The sequence below is a fragment of the Salmo salar genome, chromosome 08 (assembly GCF_965601325.2).
Source record: "Salmo salar chromosome 08, fSalSal1, whole genome shotgun sequence".
In the NCBI taxonomy this organism is placed as follows: Eukaryota; Metazoa; Chordata; class Actinopteri; order Salmoniformes; family Salmonidae; genus Salmo; species Salmo salar.
The window spans coordinates 12878217-12900899 of record NC_138298.1 but is presented as its reverse complement, the minus strand read 5'-3'; the positions used below and the strand labels follow the sequence as shown (position 1 = coordinate 12900899).

Genomic DNA, 22683 nt, shown 5'->3' with positions numbered 1-22683 from the left:
AACTGGTTCTCTAGCAAAAATGTCTCAACCCATGATCAAGAATTGCCTTTTTCCCTTTATTCAGATTTCAACCACTCACTTTCGGTTATTTGAAATGAAATAATCTCCAAAATATTGTTATTTTTTAAACAAGCTATAGAAAGTTGGTTACAATTTCAGTTTAATCCACCTTAAAAGACAGAACAAATAATACAACAAATATTGTGGTTAAACTCAAATATACTAATTGATAAAAAAAACTATTTTTGATAACCTTTTTTATTTATCTTTGTAAATTTACATTTACATTTAAGTCATTTAGCAGACGCTCTTATCCAGAGCGACTTACAAATTGGTGCATTCACCTTATGATATCCAGTGGAACAACCACTTTACAATAGTGCATCTAAATCTTTTAAGGGGGGGGGGGGGTTAGAAGGATTACTTTATCCTATCCTAGGTATTCCTTAAAGAGGTGGGGTTTCAGGTGTCTCCGGAAGGTGGTGATTGACTCCGCTGTCCTGGCGTCGTGAGGGAGCTTGTTCCACCATTGGGGTGCCAGAGCAGCGAACAGTTTTGACTGGGCTGAGCGGGAACTGTGCTTCCTCAGAGGTAGGGGGGCCAGCAGGCCAGAGGTGGATGAACGCAGTGCCCTTGTTTGGGTGTAGGGCCTGATCAGAGCCTGAAGGTATGGAGGTGCCGTTCCCTTCACAGCTCCGTAGGCAATCACCATGGTCTTGTAGCGGATGCGAGCTTCAACTGGAAGCCAGTGGGGGGAACAAAATGGCGGGGGGAACAAAATGGCGGGGGGAACAAAATGGCGCCGTAGAGAGAACACGGTGTTTCAGCGAGCTCACGCGGTATTCGTAAATTTATATTCTTTCATTAATCTCCTAGCTTGAAAAAGTGGTAGAATTGGCTAAATAAGTTACCCTACAATGAGTCTTGGCGACTATTTCTCAAAAATCCCCGACAACATGCCCAACAGAGCTACTAAGAAGTCGACCAAAACCGCCATCCATGTAGATGTGCAGGAGGAGCTAGCTAACGTTAGCGAATCTAACAGCATTACAGATCCAGGCACAATGGACCTGGTGATTCAAAGGATGACGGATAACATTACTAAAGTGATCGATGTTAAGATAAGAACGGTCCTGGAAGCAATAGCAGGCCATTCAGCTGAACTACAGAGGGTTGTCAAACGTGTTGATGAGGCGGAAGGAAGAATTGCTACTGTGGAAACTTCAACTACATCCATGGACACTAAGATAAAAGCACTTGAGAAACAGGTGCGCGAAATGGCGGAGCACATTGACGACTTGGATAATCGAGGACGCAGATGCAATATACGTGTTGTGGGACTCCCGGAAAATTCTGAAGGGACACGTTCAGTAAAATTTTTTGAGGAATGGATCCCTGGCTACCTACAAATGGACACTAAGGCTGGTCGGGTGAAGCTAGACAGAGCACATCGCTCTCAAGCACCGATACCTGGTCCCAATCAGCGCCCACGACCAGTGGTTATAAAGTTCCACAACTTTACCGACAAGCAGCGCGTCATGGATGCGGCTAGAAACATCGGTTCTGATGGTAGTCAACGTAAAGGTCCAAAGGTCTCATTCTTCAATGATTATTCCACAGCAGTTGTACGAAGGCGCAAAGCGTTTGATGAGGTGAAGGCCCGACTCAAGAGAATGAAGATCGACTACGCACTGCTGTACCCGGCCACATTGAAGATTATGGTCAACGGATCGCCTAAAAAACTCTACACATCTGAAGAGGCTGCTGCATTGGATAACGTCTTATTTTATTTTTAATCTGATCATGAAACAGGGGTGTAAGTTCTCATGTGCTCCTGTTCAGTGACATTCGTATTGTTATTATTTTTCTTGCTAAAGTAACTGCCGCCTTAGCTCAGACTGAGATATGTGTGAACCTATATTGGTGCCCAGGCTTGGTTTTAGGTGGAATAGCCTCAATCTTCTATTGATTTTAATTTCCACATATATAAAGGATGAGGCTATTGAGTGGCAATGCGGACTTAAGAGTCTACATTGGAGAGTTGAAATCCCCTGCATGTTAGCTAGTGGGAAAACCCCCTTTTGGATCTTTTCATGTTTAATTTTTGGGTTTAGTATAGTTCGAGTTCAGGGTTCATATCGTTTGTTTACGCTCAGTGAGATAGAGGAGAGTTCAACACATGGAAAAAGGTACCACCCCATTTTTACAGTAGAATTCAGTCTGGATATTGAATCGTCAAAGCGCAATGGCAGGTAACAGATTACGTATATGTACATGGAACATTAGAGGGAGCCATAACCCCATTAAAAGGAAGAAGATACTGTCCTTTTTGAAAAAAGAAAATATTGATATTGCCCTATTACAAGAAACTCATTTGAATGATAAGGAGCATCTGAAATTACAACAAGGGGGGTATGGTCAAGTGTTTTTCTCATCATTTACATCCAGAAGTAGAGGTGTAGCAATTCTTGTGAAAAAGAACCTACCACTTAAGGTCTTGAAGTGTGTGAAAGATAAATTGGGTCGCTTTGTTATAATTAATGGTACTTTACAAGGGCAGAGCATTTCCATAATGAATATTTACTTCCCCCCTGCCCACCCCCCTGACTTCCTCACTAAGGTATTTCTAGACTTTTCAGAATTAAACTCAGACACTGCAGTGGTTGGAGGAGATTTTAACTGTTTGTTGAACCCCCTTATTGATAAGCTTCCCAGTGGTATAGCCTCACTCTCTCCTCAAGCTGAGTCACTTACGGCTATTTGTGACGATCTGGGGTATGCTGATGTTTGGAGAGCTTTTCATCCCTCCAACAGAGAGTTCACTTTTTTCTCTGCACCTCATGGATGTCAGACTAGAATAGATTACTTTTTTATGCCCAGGACGTCACTGCAGTCGGTTTTATCCGCTAGGATAGGAAGCATAGTCATATCTGATCATGCGGAGGTGATCCTGGACATAAAACTCAACTGGGCATTCAATCAGTCAAGACACTGGAGGTTGAATACAACCATTCTTAAAGACCATACATTCACATCATATTTTATTACAGAGTTTAAGGCATTTTTCTCTATTAACTCTCAATCAACAGATAACCCCTCACTCCTTTGGGAAACCTGTAAGGCGTACGCCAGGGGTCTGATTATGTCATACGCAGCCACTAAGAGGCGGAAAAAGCGTGAAAAGCAAAAAACACTAGAGGGTGAATTAGGAACTAAAGAGAAGGACTACATTGAAACTCCCACTCCTGCCCTATTAAAGGAAATATCAGTCATTAGATCAACGTTGGACTCCCTCCTAACACAGGACGCTGAAAAGAAAATTAGATTTGTCAAGCAAAAGCTATATGAACATGGCGATAAGCCAGGAAAGTACTTGGCGTACCTAGCTAAAAAGAGAGCTGACTCACAGTCAATTGCAGCTATTACTGATTCTGATGGCAATCATTTATATGAAAATAAATTGATAAATGACTCATTTAAGAAATTCTATGCAAATCTTTATGCCTCAGAACTGCCAAATGACGCAGCCAAGTTAATGGAGAACTTCTTTTCTAAGATTGAGCTCCCTACTATCTCCGAAGAACAGAGGTCTCTCCTTAATGCCCCTATTACCGAGGAAGAGATATTGTCCGCAATTAAGAATCTGCAAAATGGTAAGGCCCCAGGACCGGACGGGTTTTGTAGTGAGTTCTATAAAGAATTCCATGGCCTGATCCTTGAGCCATTGCGTGATATGTTTAACCACTCATTTTCAAATGACCAGCTCCCCCAAACGCTGCGAGAAGCCAACATATCACTTATTCTCAAAAAGGGAAAATGCCCGGAGTCTTGTTCCTCGTACAGACCAATTTCCCTTCTGAATGTGGATAGAAAATTGCTTTCTAAAATTCTAGCCACAAGATTAGAGGACTCACTGCCGCTAATTGTGAAAGGAGACCAAACTGGCTTCATTAAGGGACGCAGGTCATGTAACAATGTCAGACGGCTTCTTAATGTAATTGAAGTCTACCAACGAAGTGCTATGGATGGTCTTGTGCTCTCCCTAGATGCTGAGAAAGCATTTGATCGTGTGGAGTGGTCTTACCTATTCTTTGCTCTAAATAAATTCGGACTGGGGGACAACTTTATAAAATGGGTGAAAGTTTTATATGATGACCCTCAGGCTGCTGTCCTTACTAATGGACTACGGTCAAATAGCTTCCCTATACACAGAGGTACCAGACAGGGCTGTCCTTTGTCCCCCCTCCTATTCGCACTTGTTATGGAACCACTGGCCGAGGCCATCAGGGCAACGCCTGCTATACAGGGGCTGCTCATTGGCGATGTTCACCATAAAATAAGCTTGTATGCTGATGATGTCCTGATATTCATTTCTAATCCCGAGACTTCAATCACACCTCTTATTAATATTATTGAGTTATTCAGCGAATTCTCAGGCTACAAGATTAACCTCACTAAATCAGAGGCTATGCCACTTGGTAACCTTCACTCTGTACCTAATACTTCTCCCCCCTTCCCTTTTAAATGGTCTCCCTCAGGTTTTACGTATCTGGGTATATCTGTAACTCCTAAATTCCAACAAATGTACAAAGCCAATTTTGTTCCCTTGTTCGACACAATAAGACAGGATCTGGAGCGCTGGAACTCTCTTCCGATTTCATGGTTGGGTAGAATATCCCTCTTGAAAATGAACATTTTACCTAGGCTACTCTACCCAATCCAAATGATCCCAGTATTACTCTCCAATAAGGTAATAAAGGATGTAAATGGATGGCTAAGTTCCTTTATATGGAGTAAACGCAAGCCAAGACTTAAGATGGCAATATTGCAGCTGCCAAATTCTATGGGTGGCTTGGATCTGCCCAATATCAGGTTCTATCAGTGGTGTGCCCACCTATGTTATATTTCAGACTGGATCACAAACGATGACTCCTCTATTTGGTTAGACATTGAGACTTCTCTTTCAAAATACCCTTTACAGGATCTTCTGTTTTTCACAAGTTTCAAGTCTGTAAAAGATCATTGTAACAACCCCATTACACTTAACACACTCAAAGTATGGAAGTCAGTTCAACGTTTCCTGGGAAGGTCCAAACTAACCTCTGCTCTTACCCCAATTCTTAACAACCCAGATTTTGCTCCAGGATTGCTGGATGCTGGCTTTAACGTTTGGCTTAATAAGGGCATACGCAGACTAAATGACTTATTTGCAGATAAGATTTTATTGTCATTTGAGCAGATGGTCGAGAAATATCAACTCCCAAAGCAGGACTTTTTCCGTTTCCTACAAGTAAGGCATTATATTCTGAAGAGCACCACCTTAATTGGCAACCCTGATATGTCTGTCATTGAAAGAATGCTTTTTTTCCCACAAAGGAAAATGTCTGTAAGTCTGCTTTATGATGCTTTAAGGTCCTTTTCCGCTGTCGATACACAGAGGGTGAAACAAGTGTGGGAGAAAGAACTGTCTGTTACTATTGATGAAGAGATGTGGGAGGACATTTGGAAATATGCAAAAACAATATCTATATGTAATCGTACTAGAGCAATTCAATTAAGAATAATACACAGATTGCATATATCCCCAAATCGCAGACATGCTTTTAGCCCCTCTTCCTCCTCTCCTCAATGTCTTAAATGTAAAACTGATACAGGCACCCTAACACATTGTTTATGGTCATGTACCAAAATACAAAGATATTGGTCTGGTGTTCTGCAAGAAATTGAAAAGATCCTAGGGGTCGATCTAGAATTGGACCCAGTCTCTCTACTGTTAGGTCTACCTAGTAGGCATGTAACTTCTGTGGGTAAGAGGAGGCTTTACAACATCCTCACCTTCGCAGCAAGGAAAAACATACTTTTACAGTGGATTAGTGATAAGGTTCCCTCTATTAAAGATTGGCATAAGATACTATTTGAATGGGTACCGCTGGAATATCTGACATGTACATTGCATTCTAAGACAGATCAGTTCTACAAAGTATGGGAACCTTACCTAAATTACCTAGAACCTGAAGTGTCAGCTATTATGCTGCAAGGATTCTCTTAGAATGGTGATCTATGTATTTCAGAATTACACTGTACGTTCCATGTGGGGAACTCAACTTCTTGGTTTAAACTGAGCTCTTTATTTTCATGTATTTTAATTTTTTTGTATTTTATTTATTTATTTTTATTATAATTTTTTATTTTTTTTTCTCTGTTCATGTTTGATTAAATGTATGTATTGAGAGACGCAATGGGGGGGATGGGGTGAGAGAAGCGCTGAGCGGGGAGAGAAATGGTGGGTGTGTATGTATGTGGTGTGGGGGGTGTGGGTGTGGGTGCATGCATACATACGGATATGTGTAAGTGAGTGCGTTTTTTTTTTGCCTTGTCCTTGTTGTTGTATCTCTTAATATGGGTGAAAATTGTGAAACTCCAATAAAAATACTGTTACAAAACAAAACTGGAAGCCAGTGGAGAGAGTGGAGGAGCGGGGTGACGTGAGAGAACTTGGGAAGGTTGAACACCAGACGGGCTGCGGCGTTCTGGATGAGTTGTAGGGGTTTAATGGCACAGGCAGGGAGCCCAGCCAACAGCGAGTTGCAGTAATCCAGACGGGAGATGACAAGTGCCTGGATTAGGACCTGCGCCGCTTCCTGTGTGAGGCAGGGTCGTACTCTGCGAATATTGTAGAGCATGAACCTACAGGATCGGGTCACCGCCTTGATGTTAGTGGAGAACGACAGGGTGTTGTCCAGGATCACGCCAAGGTTCTTAGCACTCTGGGAGGAGGACACAAGGGAGTTGTCAACCGTGATGGCGAGATCATGGAACGGGCAGTCCTTCCCCGGGAGGAAGAGCAGCTCCGTCTTGCCGAGGTTCAGCTTGAGGTGGTGATCCGTCATCCACACTGATATGTCTGACAGACATGCAGAGATGCGATTCACCGCCTGGTTATCAGAAGGGGGAAAGGAGAAGATTAATTGTGTGTCGTCTGCATAGCAATGATAGGAGAGACCATGTGAGGATATGACAGAGCCAAGTGACTTGGTGTATAGCGAGAATAGGAGAGGGCCTAGAACAGAGCCCTGGGGGACACCAGTGGTGAGAGCGCATGGTGCGGAGACAGATTCTCGCCACGCCACCTAGTAGGAGCGACCTGTCAGGTAGGACGCAATCCAAGCGTGGGCCGCGCCGGAGATGCCCAACTCGGAGAGGGTGGAGAGGAGGATCTGATGGTTCACAGTATCAAAGGCAGCAGATAGGTCTAGAAGGATGAGAACAGAGGAGAGAGAGTTAGCTTTAGCAGTGCGGAGAGCCTCCGTGACACAGAGAAGAGCAGTCTCAGTTGAATGCCCAGTCTTGAAACCTGACTGATTAGGATCAAGAAGGTCATTCTGAGAGAGATAGCAGGAGAGCTGGCCAAGGACGGCACGTTCAAGAGTTTTGGAGAGAAAAGAAAGAAGGGATACTGGTCTGTAGTTGTTGACATCGGAGGGATCGAGTGTAGGTTTTTTCAGAAGGGGTGCAACTCTCGCTCTCTTGAAGACGGAAGGGACGTAGCCAGCGGTCAAGGATGAGTTGATGAGCGAGGTGAGGAAGGGGAGAAGGTCTCCGGAAATGGTCTGGAGAAGAGAGGAGGGGATAGGGTCAAGTGGGCAGGTTGTTGGGCGGCCGGCCGTCACAAGACGCGAGATTTCATCTGAAGAGAGAGGGGAGAAAGAGGTCAAAGCACAGGGTAGGGCAGTGTGAGCAGGACCAGCGGTGTCGTTTGACTTAGCAAACGAGGATCGGATATCGTCAACCTTCTTTTCAAAATGGTTGACGAAGTCATCCACAGAGAGGGAGGAGGGGGGGGGGGGGGAGGAGGATTCAGGAGGGAGGAGAAGGTAGCAAAGAGCTTCCTAGGGTTAGAGGCAGATGCTTGGAATTTAGAGTGGTAGAAAGTGGCTTTAGCAGCAGAGACGGAAGAGGAGAATGTAGAGAGGACGGAGTGAAAGGATGCCAGGTCCGCAGGGAGGCGAGTTTTCCTCCATTTCCGCTCGGCTGCCCGGAGCCCTGTTCTGTGAGCTCGTAGTGAGTCGTCAAGCCACGGTGCAGGAGGGGAGGACCGAGCCGGCCTGGAGGATAGGGGACAGAGAAAATCAAAGGATGCAGAAAGGGAGGAGAGGAGGGTTGAGGAGGCAGAATCAGGAGATAGGTTGGAGAAGGTTTGAGCAGAGGGAAGAGATGATAGGATGGAAGAGGAGAGAGTAGCGGGAGAGAGAGAGCGAAGGTTGGGACGGCGCAATACCATCCGAGTAGGGGCAGAGTGAGAAGTGTTGGATGAGAGCAAGAGGGAAAAGGATACAAGGTAGTGGTCGGAGATTTGGAGGGGAGTTGCAATGAGATTAGTGGAAGAACAGCATCTAGTAATGATGAGGTCAAGCGTTTTGCGTGCCTTGTGAGTAGGGGGGGAAGGTGAGAGGGTGAGGTCAAAAGAGGAGAGGAGTGGAAAGAAGGAGGCAGAGAGGAATGAGTCAAAGGTAGACGTGGGGAGGTTAAAGTCACCCAGAACTTTGAGAGGTGAGCCATCCTCAGAAAAGGAACTTATCAAGGCGTCAAGCTCATTGATGAACTCTCCAAGGGAACCTGGAGGGCGATAAATTATAAGGATGTTAAGCTTGAAAGGGCTGGTAACTGTGACAGCATGGAATTCAAATGAGGAGATAGACAGATGGGTCAGGGGAGAAAGAGAGAATGTCCACTTGGGAGAGATGAGGATTCCAGTGCCACCACCCCGCTGGCTCGGTGCTCTAGGGGTATGCGAGAACACGTGGGCAGACGAAGAGAGAGCAGTAGGAGTAGCAGTGTTATCTGTGGTAATCCATGTTTCCGTCAGCGCCAGGAAGTCTAGGGACTGGAGGGTAGCATAGGCTGAGATGAACTCAACCTTGTTGGCTGCAGACCGGCAGTTCCAGAGGCTGCCGGAGACCTGGAACTCCACGTGGGTCGTGCGCGCTGGGACCACTAGGTTAGAGTGGCAGCGGCCACGCGGTGTGAAGCGTTTGTATGGCCTGTGCAGAGAGGAGAGAACAGGGATAGACAGACACATAGTGCTTAGCAACTGGTAAACAATTCAGCTAGCTAAGATGACTACAATTTTATGAAAAATAGTTATTTTTCAAAAGCCTATCTTCTTTGTTTGTTGCTTGTTTTTTCTCCTATTCAGTCTTGCAGTTTTCTTTTGCTTTTTTCCGATGTACTTCACTCTAAAAACCATGTAAATTTCAATATTTGTAGGAGCTAATTTTTCAGCTGCTGCTGCTCAAATTGGAGCATATGATATCATAAATAGGACTGGTGGAGTTGTCACTCATGCAGCTAACACAGATATATGGAAATGTGTGCTCTACACAAAATCACAACCAACTAATTGCAGCATTACCGCAAAAATGGAAGAGGCAAGTGGAAGGGAGAAAAAGTAAGGAACTTGTCTGTCGGCCCTGCATTAAAGACCAAAATTGGTTAAAGAAAATTGCGATAAATAAAAATATATACCAGTTTCATTTAAGGACCAAAAAAATGACAGCTGTGCCATATATACAGCAAAATAGTTGGGAAGAGATTTTCGATGTACCGATTCCATGGCACATGGTTTATGTATTGACATGCAAAACGACGCCGGATTGAAAAATGTGAATTTTTTTTATTTAAAAATGCTTATACAAAATTCTTACAACCAATAGAATGTTATCTACCTCTCTACCTCTCTACCTCTCTACCTCTGGGGTATACAATCTACCCAGCGAGGAGGCAGTCATTAGATCATTTATTTTGGTACTGTCCATATGTAGCTCGTCATTTTGGCCGGGATTCAATCCCATCGCTCTTTGTTGGCTATGCACCTTTTAATGGTAATGTTCCCAAATTCGTGGTAAATGCTGCATATGTCAACTCAGTCTGAAATTACCTTTAAAGACGCAATAAGTCATATGAGAAGCTAGCAGATTCATTACTTACCAACAACCGCTGCAAGTTCCAATAAAAGTACATCATGGTTTGAAGTTCACTTTCCTTGCTTTGTCTAACACTATCATGAATGTAGCAAATACATTTTGTGGGTAAGAGCAGGGGCGAAAATCTGATATCAACTTTGGAGGGGACAATTACATGAAATTTTCTCAAGAGCAATTCCTGAGGGGGACACCAAAAGTAATGCTGTAACACATAGCCTACGTTGTAATATGGTAAATGTATTTTGAGGAACCAAAGAAATAAGGTGTTTGCCGTACTCCTAACTACCGGTACCCAAAACTACACAACTAATCACAACAGCAATACCATTGCCTTTAACAAATCTTAGTTCAGTCACCAGTTTAAGTTGAGAGTGGGGGTATCCATGGCATTTTCCAATGATGTTCCTATTTTACAAGTCCAAAAAATTGAGAACCTTTCATAATGTTGCCAAACAAAGACTCAACAAACTTACCTGAGACTCCCTGTCTCTGCCAGTCTGTCCCTGCATATCTGTCCCCGGCTCTGCTGTCTGTGTGCCATCTGTTGCCTACTCTGCCTAATGACAACATTGTGAAACATTTCCATTAGTATTTCACTTCTTTCTTATGAACATTTTATCAACTAGTCTTTGAGATATTAGGCTACTAGGGTTCTTACTTTGCGTTTTGGTATACTGAAAAATACTCTGATGTCCGTCTTTTTTTCTGCCATTTTTCTACCTGGCTGGCTACACACACACACACGCAACAGTGTAGGTTCCATCCCTCTCTTCGCCCCAACCCGGGCTCGAACCAGGGACCCTTGCACACATCAACAACTGACACCCCACGAAGCATCGTTACCCATCGCGCCACAAAAGCCGCGGCCCTTGCAATGCAAGGGGAAACCCTACTTCAAGTCTCAGAGCGAGTGACGTCACTGATTGAAATGCTATTAGCGCACACCACCGCTAACTAACTAGCCATTTCACATCGGTTACACTCACCCCCCTTTTGACCTCCTCCTTTTCCGCAGCAACCAATGATCCGGGTCAACAGCATCAATGTAACAGTGTAGGTTCCGTCCCTCTCTTCGCCCCAACCCGGGCTCGAACCAGGGACCCTTGCACACATCAACAACTGACACCCCACGAAGCATTGTTACCCTACTTCAAGTCTCAGAGCGAGTGACGTCACTGATTGAAATGCTATTAGCGCGCACCACCGCTAACTAACTAGCCATTTCACATCGGTTACACACACACACACACACACACAGTGTGCAGGTTATTTACAGTAGGAGATGGGCTTCTACCATCTTATCTTCTATCATTCTATATGGGCTTCGATCTAAAAGGTAGCTAGCAAATGTGAAACGGATTGCAGTGACAAGAGTTGACAGCTGTATGAGTTCACCATTTACACAACATATGCTGCAACCTTTTGTAATTTTAATCGTTTGTTTCATATTGGCTAGCTTCCAACAATAGCTGAATTTGCAAAGCTAGTGAGCACCAATTCCGTTTCAGTGGTGTTTGCTATAATCTTTGCTACCCGGGTTAAATAAAGGTGAAATAAAATAAATAAATAAAAGTTCCCTTGCGACAATTTAGCTTTTGCAACGAGACCATTAAATATATTTAAGACAATGGTAGAACAGAGTGTAGTTCTGTTCATTTGGACTTCAGTTTATCACTAACCTTATCACAGGGACTTTGAAGCACTAATTTACAGTAAGATACGAACCCTCTGTTACCTTGCCAACTAAGGAACTGGCAGTGGATCAAACCATTGTGAGGCAAAGGGTGGGGGCGCAATCTTTTGAAACTTAAAAAGGAGCTATTAAGTGTCTATAATCAGCACAATTGCTTTCATTGCATATTAGTAATATTATTTAAATTACATAGTTATGTTTACAGTGATATATTGGGGGGGACAAATCATATTTTTCCCAGGATGGGGGGGTCGTGTCCCCCCCGTCCCCCCTGGGATTTCCACCCCTGGGTAAGAGTGCAGTATTTATTTAGTTTCATAGCACAAAAGTTTGTTAGCATGCTTCTCACACTGGGTTTAGCCACGGGCGGAGCAGGCCTGCTCAGGGGGTTGGGAGGGAGACAAGGTCTGTATAGCGAGACAAATTCCCATGATTAGTGAATCTGTTCTAAACGAACAGCAAGCGCGACAGCTAAAATGCCTGTGAAAAAAAAGATTTCAGCTAATAGGGTGAAGTGTCTAACAAAATAAATACATTATGGCATTCACTAATCATACTATTTAACGTGGATCTACTATTGATCGTATTTAATTCCGTCCCTGGTAAGACCCTGCTGTCAATAAACAGTGAAATCAATCTCCAATACTACCATCAGGAGGAGCCCTTGGGCCACAGTGGATGATTAGTACACATCCCCAGGTACTCAGAGGATGCCCATAAAAGCTGATCCAGGATCATATGTATTTTCAAACTCCTTATAATTTATACTGAGTGTTCAAAACATTAGGAACACCTGCCCTTTCCATTACATAGACTGACCAGGTGAAAGCTATGATCCCTTATTGATGTCACCTGTTAAATCCACTTCAATCAATGTAGATTAAGGGGAGACAGGTTAAAGAAGGATTTTCAAGTCTTGAGACAATTGAGACATGTATTTTGTATGTGTGCCACTCAGAGGGTGAATGGGAAAGACAAAATGTTTGAGTGCCTTTGAACGGCGTATGGTAGTAATGAAGGTGGCAGGCGCACCAGTTTGAGGGTGTCAAAGACTGCAACACTGCTGGGTTTTTTCACACAACAGTTTCCTGTGTATCAAGAATGGTCCACCACCCAAAGGACATCCAGCCAACTTGAAACAACTGTGGAAGCATTGGAGTCAACATGGGCCAGCATCCCTGTAGATCCCTTTCGACAACCTTGTAGTCCATGCCCCGACTAATTGAGACTGTTCTGGGGGCAAAAGGGGGTGAAATTAAATATTAGGAAAGTGTTCCTAATGTTTTGTACACTCGGTGTATGTTAGAATTTAAGGAAGAGTAATCTGATCCTAGATCTGTGGTTGAAGGAAACTTCTACCCAGCTGGCTTGTTTTAATAGGATCAGAGGGATAGAATAGAAAGTGCTGACAGAGCAGGAGAGAGGGTAAAAGCCGGCCCCTACTGAGACTAATTCCTACTCCACTGTCTGTTCCCCACTGTTCAGGGACTCAAGGTGAGCTAACCAAAACACAGGTGTGGTATAGTAGCAGGTATGTAAAAGCAACCCAACCGTCTGATTTGTATCAATTGTAAATTGCTCTAAATGGAACTGGGGTGCTAAAAGATCAAGCTCCCCAGCGGTATCCAACACACAGATTTACCTTCTGTGTTTTCAGACACAGGAAAGGGGATGGTGGTAGGAAGCCACTTTAAACTATTGCGATGCCCCCTGTGTATCGGAGGCAATCCCAGAGTTTCCAAACGTCACACACCCACTGATGTTTTATTATGACCGTGTGAGAAGCTGTGAAAGGCAAGATACATTTCTGTGTATTATTGGATGGATGAGGCAACTTTATTATGTATTTTTGTATTTATTGTAAAATAAAATGCATTAATTCATTCTGGAGTGGCACCAGAGGAGATGGCTGACGTTTTACGGTCCTCTAACCAATTGTGCTATGGTGTGTGTTTTCACGTTATTTGTTAACGTTTTTTTGTACATAATGTTTCAGGACAGTGATTACTCACCCCATACTGGAAGAAGATTTTTTTTCTTTAATGAGTCGGATTCAAAGGATTTACTCCAGACACCCGACAAGGCCCTCATCCCGTCATTCGCAGGAGAAAGAGACGGAGACATCGGGGACGTACACTACCGGTCAAAAGTTTTAGAACACCTGCTCATTCAAGGGTTTTTCTATTTTTACTATTTTCTACTTAAAAACAACAAAACATATGGAATCACGTAGTTACCAAAAAAGTGTTAAACAAATCAAAATATATTTAAATTTGAAATTCTTCAAATAGCCACCCATTGCCTTAACAGCTTTGCACCCTCTTGGCATTCTCTCAACCAGCGTCACCTGGAATGCTTTTCCAACAGTCTTGAAAGACTTCCCACATATGCTGAGCACTTGTTGGCTGATTTTTCTTCACTCTGTGGTCCGACTCATCCCAAACCATCTCAATTTGGTTGAGGTCGAGGGATTGTGGAGACCAGGTCATCTGATGCATCACTCCATCACTCTCCTTCTTGGTCAAATAGCCCTTACACAGCCTGGAGGTATGTTTGGTCATTGTCCTGTTGAAAAACAAATGATAGTCCCACTAAACCCAAACCAGATGGGATGGCGTATCGCTACAGAATGTTGTGGTAGCCATGCTGGTTAAGTGTGCCTTGAATTCTAAATTAATCACAGACAGTGTCACCAGCAAAGCACCCCCACACCACAACACCTCCTACTCCATGCTTTACGGTGGGAAATACACATGCGGAACAGAACTTATCCTCTGCAGCAGAGGTAACTCTGGGTCTTCCATTCCTGTGGCAGTCCTCATGAGAGCCAGTATCATCATAGCGCTTGATACAACTGCACTTGAAGAAACTTTCAAAGTTCTTAATTTTCCGTATTGACTGACCTGCATGTCTTAAAGTAATGATGGACTGTCGTTTCTCTTTGCTTATTTGAGTTGTTCTTGCCATAATATGGACTTAGCCCTATTGGGTAAAATACCATCTTCTGTATACCACCCCTACCTTGTCACAACACAACTGATTGGCTCGAAAGCCTTAAGAAGGAAAGAAATTCCACAAATTCACTTAAGAAAGCACACCTGTTAATTGAAATGCATTCCAGGTGACTACCTCATGAAGCTGGTTGCGAGAATGCCTAGTATGTGCAAATCTGTCATGAAGGCAAAGAGTGGCTATTTGAAGAATCTCAAATATAAAACATATTTTGATTTGTTTAAAATAAAATTGGTAACTACATGATTCCATGTGTGTTATTTCATAGTTTTGATGTGTTCACTATGAGTAGGTGTTCTAAAACTTTTGACCGGTAGTGTATTTCACATTTTCTTTTTTCTTCCCTCTCCCCGAGTTATCAGTCTTTCGCTGACATTTTGTTTGACAGTAATTGTAAAATATATATATATATCTATATCCCATAATACCCTTCACTTTATAGCTTGGATTTTTTTGGGGGGATGTTTTTCAATATGTGTTCCCACAAGGAAAAATATTATTGTCACGTCCTGACCAGTGTAAGAGGTCATTTTCTATAGTAGATGGGTCAGGGCGTGACAGGGGGTGTTTGGTTGACAGTCTGGGTTGTTATTTCTATGTTTTGGGTTCTAGGTTTTCTGTTTTTATGTCGGGTTTTGTTTGGGTTGATCTCCAATTGGAGGCAGCTGCTTCTTGTTGCCTCTGATTGGAGATCATATTTATGTAGGGGGTTTTCCAATTGTATGCCGTGGGTTGTTAATTTTGTGAGTAGTGTATGCCTGCTCTGTGTCACGCTTTATTGTTTTTTGTATTTTCAAGTTTATTTTATATGGCATTTAGTTTCACGATTAAATAAAAGATGTGGAACTACGATCACGCTGCGTATTGGTCCGATCCTTCTGAAAGCCCTGACAGAACAACCCACCATAAAAGGACCAAGTGGTGTGAGAAAAAGTACTTGGAGTCGTGGACTTGGGAGGAAATATTAGATGGAAAAGGACCCTGGAGCCAGGCTGGGGAGTATCGTCACCCGAAGGAGGAATTAGAGGAAGCCAAGAGGGAGCGACGATACTACGAAGCGCTATATCCACCAATAATCAAGGTGGAGAGGCAGCCCCATACATTTTTTTTGGGGGGGGGCATAAGGGGAGTTTGTCGACATCAGGGGGAGCCCTGATCTAACTTCCTGTGCCTATCGGAGAGAGCCGTGGAGCAGACAGAAGCCAGTCAAGGAGTCAAGCACGGAGCTCGACGCGAGAATCCGAAGAGAAGTACTGGCAGAAAGAGCACGGCGGAGGGGGCGTGCTGAGGAGCGAGCGATGAGTTACGGTGTGGTGCGCACTATATCGCCCATACGCACTCACAGCCCGGTGCGGTCGGTGCAAGCTCCTCGCCGGTGTAGGGCGAAGATGGTCATTGAACCCGGAAGGAGTAGGCCTGCTCAGCATGCCAGGTTTCCAGTTCACCTACATAGACCGGTACGTCCTGTTCCTGCTCCCTGCACTCGTCTTGAGGTGCGTGTTGCCAGTCTGGCGCCACCTAAGCCAGTTCCACGAATCAGACCTCCAGTGCGCATACCCAGTCCGGAGCGTCCTGTTCCTGCTCCCTGCACAAGTCCTGAGGTGCGTGTTACCAGTCTGGCGCCACCTAAGCCAGTACCACGCATCAAGTCTCCAGTACGTATCCATAACCCAGTATGGCCGGTGCCTGCTTTGAGCACTTGGTCCCCAGTGCGTCTCCCCAGTCCGTTGAGACCGGTTCCTGCTCCACGTTCAGTATGCATCCATAACCTGGTACGGCCGGTGCCTGCTGTGAGCACTCGGCCCTTAGTGCATCTCCCCAGTCTGGTGAGACCGATTCCTGCTCCACGTAAAAAGCCTCCAGTGACACTTCTCAGTTCAGAACCTCCAGTGACGCTCCCCAGCCCGGAGCCTCCAGCGACGCTCCCCAGCCCGGAGCCTCCAGCGACGCTCCCCAGCCCGGAGCCTCCAGCGACGCTCCTCAGCCCGGAGCCTCCAGCGACGCTCCTCAGCCCGGAGCCTCCAGCGACGCTCCCCAGCCCGGAGCCTCCAGCGACGCTCCCCAGCCCGGAGCCTCCAGCGACGCTCCCCAGCCCGGAGCCTCCAGCGACGCTCCTCAGCCCGGAGCCTTCAGCGGAGGTCTGCAGCCCAGAGCCTTCAGTGGCGGCCAGCACATGATTCCATATGTGTTATTTCATAGTTTGTCTTCACTATTATTCTACAATGTAGAAAATAAAGAAAAACCCTTGAATGAGTGTGTTCTAAGACTTTTGACCGGTAGTGTATGTTTGGGTTCCATGTAAGGATGCGACGGCGAGTGGGTAATCTGCCTATACCATTGGTCCTATTAGCCAACATACAATCATTGGATAATAAAATAGACGAACTAGGAACACGTATATCCTACCAACTTATATTCCACTGAGTCGTGGCTGAACGACGACATGAATAACATACAGCTGGCGGGTTTTACGCTTTTTCGGCAGGATAGAACAGCCGCCTCTGGTAGGACAAGGGGTAGGGGTCTATGTATATTTGTAAACAACAGCTGGTATATGAAATCTAAGGAAGTCTCAAAGTTTTGCTTGCCTGAGGTAGAGTATCTCATGCAGGGGCGAAAATCTGATATCAACTTTGGAGGGGACAATTACATGAAATTTTCTCAAGAGCAATTCCTGAGGGGGACACCAAAAGTAGTACTGTAACACATAGCCTACATTGTAATATGGTAAATGTATATTGAGGAAACAAAAAAATAAGGTGTTTGACGTACTCCAAACTACCAGTACCCAAAACTACACAACTAATCACAACAGCAATACCATTGCCTTTAACAAATCTTAGTTCAGTCACCAGTTTAAGTTGAGAGTGGGGGTATCCATGGCATTTTCCAATGATGTTCCTATTTTACAAGTCCAAAAAATTGAGAACCTTTTTCATAATGTTGCCAAACAAAGACTCAACAAACTTACCTGAGACTCCCTGTCTCTGCCAGTCTGTCCCTGCATATCTGTCCCCAACTCTGCTGTCTGTGTGCCATCTGTTGCCTGCTCTGCCTAATGACATCATTGTGAAACATTTCCATTAGAATTTCATTTCTTTCTTATGAACATTTTATCAACTAGTCTTTGAGATATTAGGCTACTAGGGTTCTTACTATGCGTTTTGGTGTATTGAAAAATACTCTGATGTCCGTCTTTTATTTTTCTGCCATTTTTCTACCTGGCTGGCTGGCTACACACACAGTGTGTAGGTTATTTAAGGTAGGAGATGGGCTTCTATCATCTTCTATCATTCTATTTGGGCTTCGATCTAAAAGGTAGCTAGCAAATGTGAAACGGATTAAAATGACAAGAGTTGACAGCTGTATGAGTTCCCCATTTACACAACATATGCTGCAACCTTTTGTAATTTTAATAGTTTGTTTCATATTGGCTGGCTTCCAACAATAGCTGAATTTGCAAAGCTAGCGAGCACCAATTCAGTTTCAGTGGTGTTTGCTATAATCTTTGCTACCCGGGTTAAATAAAGGTGAAATAAAATAAATAAATAAAAGTTCCCTTGCGACAATTTAGCTTTTGCAACGAGACCATTAAATATATTTAAGACAATGGTAGAAGAGAGTGTAGTTCTGTTCAGTTTGGACTTCAGTTTATCGCTAACCTTATCACAGGGACTTTGAAGCACTAACTTACATCATCTGCATGCTGATCTTGGAATAAATTGACGATAGCAAAGATTCCATCTTTGACGACGCCACATAAATGGAATAGGTACTAGCTAGCTTAATAGTTAATATTTGCGCGCTAGCTCTGCATATTCAGCTAGTGTGTGTGTGCGATTGACTAGATTAACCTCATGTCAGTTACGTTCATTGAGTGCATTTCAGACAGTAGATACGACCCCTCTGTTACCTTGCCAACTAAGGAACTGGCAGTGGATCAAACCATTGTGAGGCAAAGGGTGGGGGGGTCGCAATCTTTTGAAACTTAAAAACGCGCTATTAAGTGTCTATAATCAGCACAATTGCTTTCATTGCGTATTATTAATATTATTTAAATTACATAGTTATGTTTCAGTGATATATTGGGGGGGACAAATCATATTTTTCCCAGGATGGGGGGGTCGTGTCCCCCCCGTCCCCCCCAGGATTTCCGCCCCTGATCTCATGATAAGCTGTAAACCACATTATTTACCAAGAGTTTATCTGTATTCTTCGTAGCTGTCTATTTTCCACCACAAACCTATGCTGGCACAAAGACCGCACTCAATGAGCTGTATATGGCCATAAGCAAACAGGAAAACGCTCATCCAGAGGGGGCGCTCCTAGTGGCCGAGGACTTTAATGCAGGGAAACTTAAATCAGTTTTACCTAATTATCTAATTACTACCAGCATGTTAAATGTGCAACCAGAGGGGGAAAAAAACTCTAGACCACCTTTACTCCACACACAGAGACGCATACAAAGCTCTCCCTCACCCTCCATTTGGCAAATCTGACCATGATTCCCTCCTCCTGATTCCTGCGTACAAGCAAAAATGTAAGCAGGAAGCACCAGTGACTCGGTCAATAAAAAAGTGGTCAGATGAAGCAGATGCTAAGCTACAGCACTGTTTTGCTAGCACAGACTGGAATATGTTCTGGGATTCTTCTGATGGCATTGAGGAGTACACCACATCAGTCACTGGCTTCATCAGTAAGTGCATCGAGGACGTCTCCAGTGACTATCTCTGGAAAAAGAAAGAAAAGAAGAAGCAAAAAGAGCAGGAGGAGAAAGGAGGAAAGAGGAAAATGAGAAAGAGTTAAAGGAGGGGTGTGTATGAAACATTTCACCCGACGCCATATACTGATATCATTGTACGATATTAATAAGTATAATGTTTTAAATATTACATTGACTTCTCCATCCTCCTTTCTTTGCAGGCCCAAAGAAGCGTTTGTCATCAACCCAGCGGGCAGTCTGTACTAAAACTGGCTGTTCATCACAATAGCAGTCATGTACAACTGGACCATTATAACAGCCAAGTAAAAATGTACTGTGTAAAATATATATAGAGTTTGTTTAAAATATATAGTTAGTTAGTGGCATGGATTGGATTTTGAGGGTATAAAATAAGTTATTATTTTGGTGGTTTGCAAAGGTTCCATTTTTATATATAACAAAGTCTAAGGCTAAAATTGCTTTGAGTAAATTCTTATTTTGTGTAATTTCATATTATCCTCTTATTCACCTGCAAGTAAATTTCCACTCGGAGTACTATTAATTCTCTCATTTACTATCCTCTAAGATTTTTGTACCTTTATGGTGTACATTTATTATACACAAATCTGATAATCAATTAATCCAGTCCATCGGCTTCTGCTCTGACCCCTGGGTCTACCCGGATCTGAATGACCTGGACGAGCCAGAGTTAGGCGAACTGGGGAGGAAGTACTCCTTCAGCCTCTACTGGCCCACGCTCACCACCATCGGCGAGATGCCATCACCGGAGCTGGACTCAGTTCTTATTTCATGTGTTGAACTTCCTGGTGGGTGTGCTTATCTTCACCACCCTGGTGGGCAACATCAGCGCCACGCGGGTCGAGTTTCAGGCACGCATCGACAACATCAAGCAGTACATGCAGGTGCATGTGTGGGGTTCGGAAAGGCTACAGACTGTCTGGAGCCATCAAAGTACTGAGGATTTGTTGACTCAAATGTTGGTGCACTGTTACACTTCATAGAAATTATGTTAGCGCCCATTGTGAGGTTGGAAGGGCAAGTGGTGCGTCACAATGGTAGGTAGTTGTATTTTATTCATATGAGTCCTTTTCTCCCTATAACACCTCTACAGAGGTCGTTCGACTACCTGTGGACCAACGACAAGGCTCAGGACGAAAGGGAGATGTTGCGCTATCTACCCGAGAAGCTTGGGGCCGAAATCGTCATTAATGTCCACCTGGATACTCTCAAGAAGGTCCGCATCTTCGCTGAATGCGAAGCAGGCCTGCTGATTGAGCTGGTGCTCAAGCTGCAGCCTCAGGTCTTCAGCCTCAGCAACTACATCTGTAAGAAGGGCGACATCGGCCGTGAGAAGTATATTGTCAAGGAGGGCAAGCTGGCGGTGGCAGCTGACAATGGCGTCATGCAGTTCTGCATACTGGGAGAAGGCACTACTTGGCGAGATCAGTATCCTAGCGATAAAGGGTTCTAAGGCAGGGAACCGGCGGACGGCAAACATCTGCAGCATTGGCTACTCAGATCTCTTCTGCCTGGTTGACCTGATGGAGTCGTTGACCGAGTACCCGAAAGCCAAGGGCATGCTGGAGGAAAAAGGTTGTCAGATCCTGCTGAACGACGGCCTGCTGGAACTGGACCCTTCCCAAATTATCCCCGAAACCACAGAAATCGAGAAGGTGGTATCTTTTAAAACACTGCTTTAAAATATATTACCTTTACAGAACTGCCTTTTTGTAGAGTTAGTTGTTTCTTGATTTTAGTATTTTAATGCACAAACAGTAGGACTTTAAGATTGCACTTTACATTGTACAACATTCTAAATGTGATTTTTTTATTTAAGGTGAATCACATGTACAGCAAACTGGAGCTAATGCAGACCAAGCTGAAGAAGCTGCTGGGAGACTATAACACCAGCCAGAGGGCCATGAGGGAACGCATCGCTGAGATGGAGCAGCTGACTGGAAAGGATGTGGCAGAGGAGGACCTAGATGAGAAGGAGGGAGGGGAGGAGGAGAAAAGGGAAGGAGAGGCAGAAGAGGAGGAGAAGATTGAAGTAGACAAGGAGTTTTTGTGAAGATAAAATAAACACTGTTCGTGTGATCTTAACACAATTTGAGCTAACTGGATATAGACCATTAGAAAAATAAAACCTGCTTGAATGAAAGTCTTATTACTGGTTAAAACAAAAGGCTATTTATTACTCAAAGTATTCAATTGTATTGCTGACATTTTTTCTGGTTGAAGGGTTTTCAGCTTTTGGGAAATCTGATTCTAGAAACCTGATGGAATAGATTTATTACAGCCTCCAGAGAGATTATTTGACTTTTTCAAATATAATTTAACCACTAGAGAGCACCAGAGGCCATAAAACTAGCACTTTCATACCGGTCTTTTTTTTCAACTTTTGGACCCCTTGTGTAATACACAAATTGACCACAAGGAAAGCATGATATGAATTGGCAAACTGCCAGTTGGAAGAAATACTGCCCAAGTTTGGCTTTTGTGCTGTAGTTAACCCTCAAACTACCGACTGGGGTCATTTTGACCCCAGATAAATATTTTTTAGCATAGCCCAAAATTAGTTTATTAAATTCTTCAAATGTTTCATAATTTGTCAATCAATGTTTTCTTAATACATCTGTCATTGGTTAGTGTTTCTGTATCAATATGGACTTTTAGCCAAAAACAACTCATTCCAACTATAGTAATTTGATTAATAGGCCCTTGTTTGGAATCTAGGTTTATCCGTAGATATAAGTTATCAATAACACCAGAGGGTGGAGGGGGACCAGTATCAGTGATGGTTTTGAACAGATAGACATAATCTGCAGAGATATAGCTCCCCATGTACTCACCTAAGAATGTACTTTTCTATACCACATATCGTATGACTGTGTATAAAACCAAGATTATCGTATTTTTGTGCATTTAAAATCTGACAATGGACAATGGTCTTCCAATGGTATATATTATTGATAGAACTGCAATACACAACTAGAATACGCTCTGAATCTACACAGAGAGCTGTATTGATGTGTATTCCCTGAAAACAAGTTATTCTAGGGCAAATCTAAAAATGTATTTATTTGAATTCAGGTTTCTTTGGATACATACTATTAAGGTATACATATCCTCAGAGGGTGGAGGGGGAAATGTTGGAGTGATCTCGACCTGATAGACAGATCACCTGTACAGATGGAGCATCTTATGTACTCACCTTTGGTTATAACTAAGTATGATCGTGTACAAAATCAATTACCTTAGATATATGCTTA

General features: G+C 43.6%; 1 pseudogene; it reads left to right on the top strand.

Moving 5' to 3' along the window:
* Positions 1-1538: 1538 nt before the first annotated feature.
* On the top strand, positions 1539-21482 carry LOC106609993 (cyclic nucleotide-gated channel alpha-1-like; annotated as a pseudogene).
* The last annotated feature ends 1201 nt before the right edge of the window (positions 21483-22683 follow it).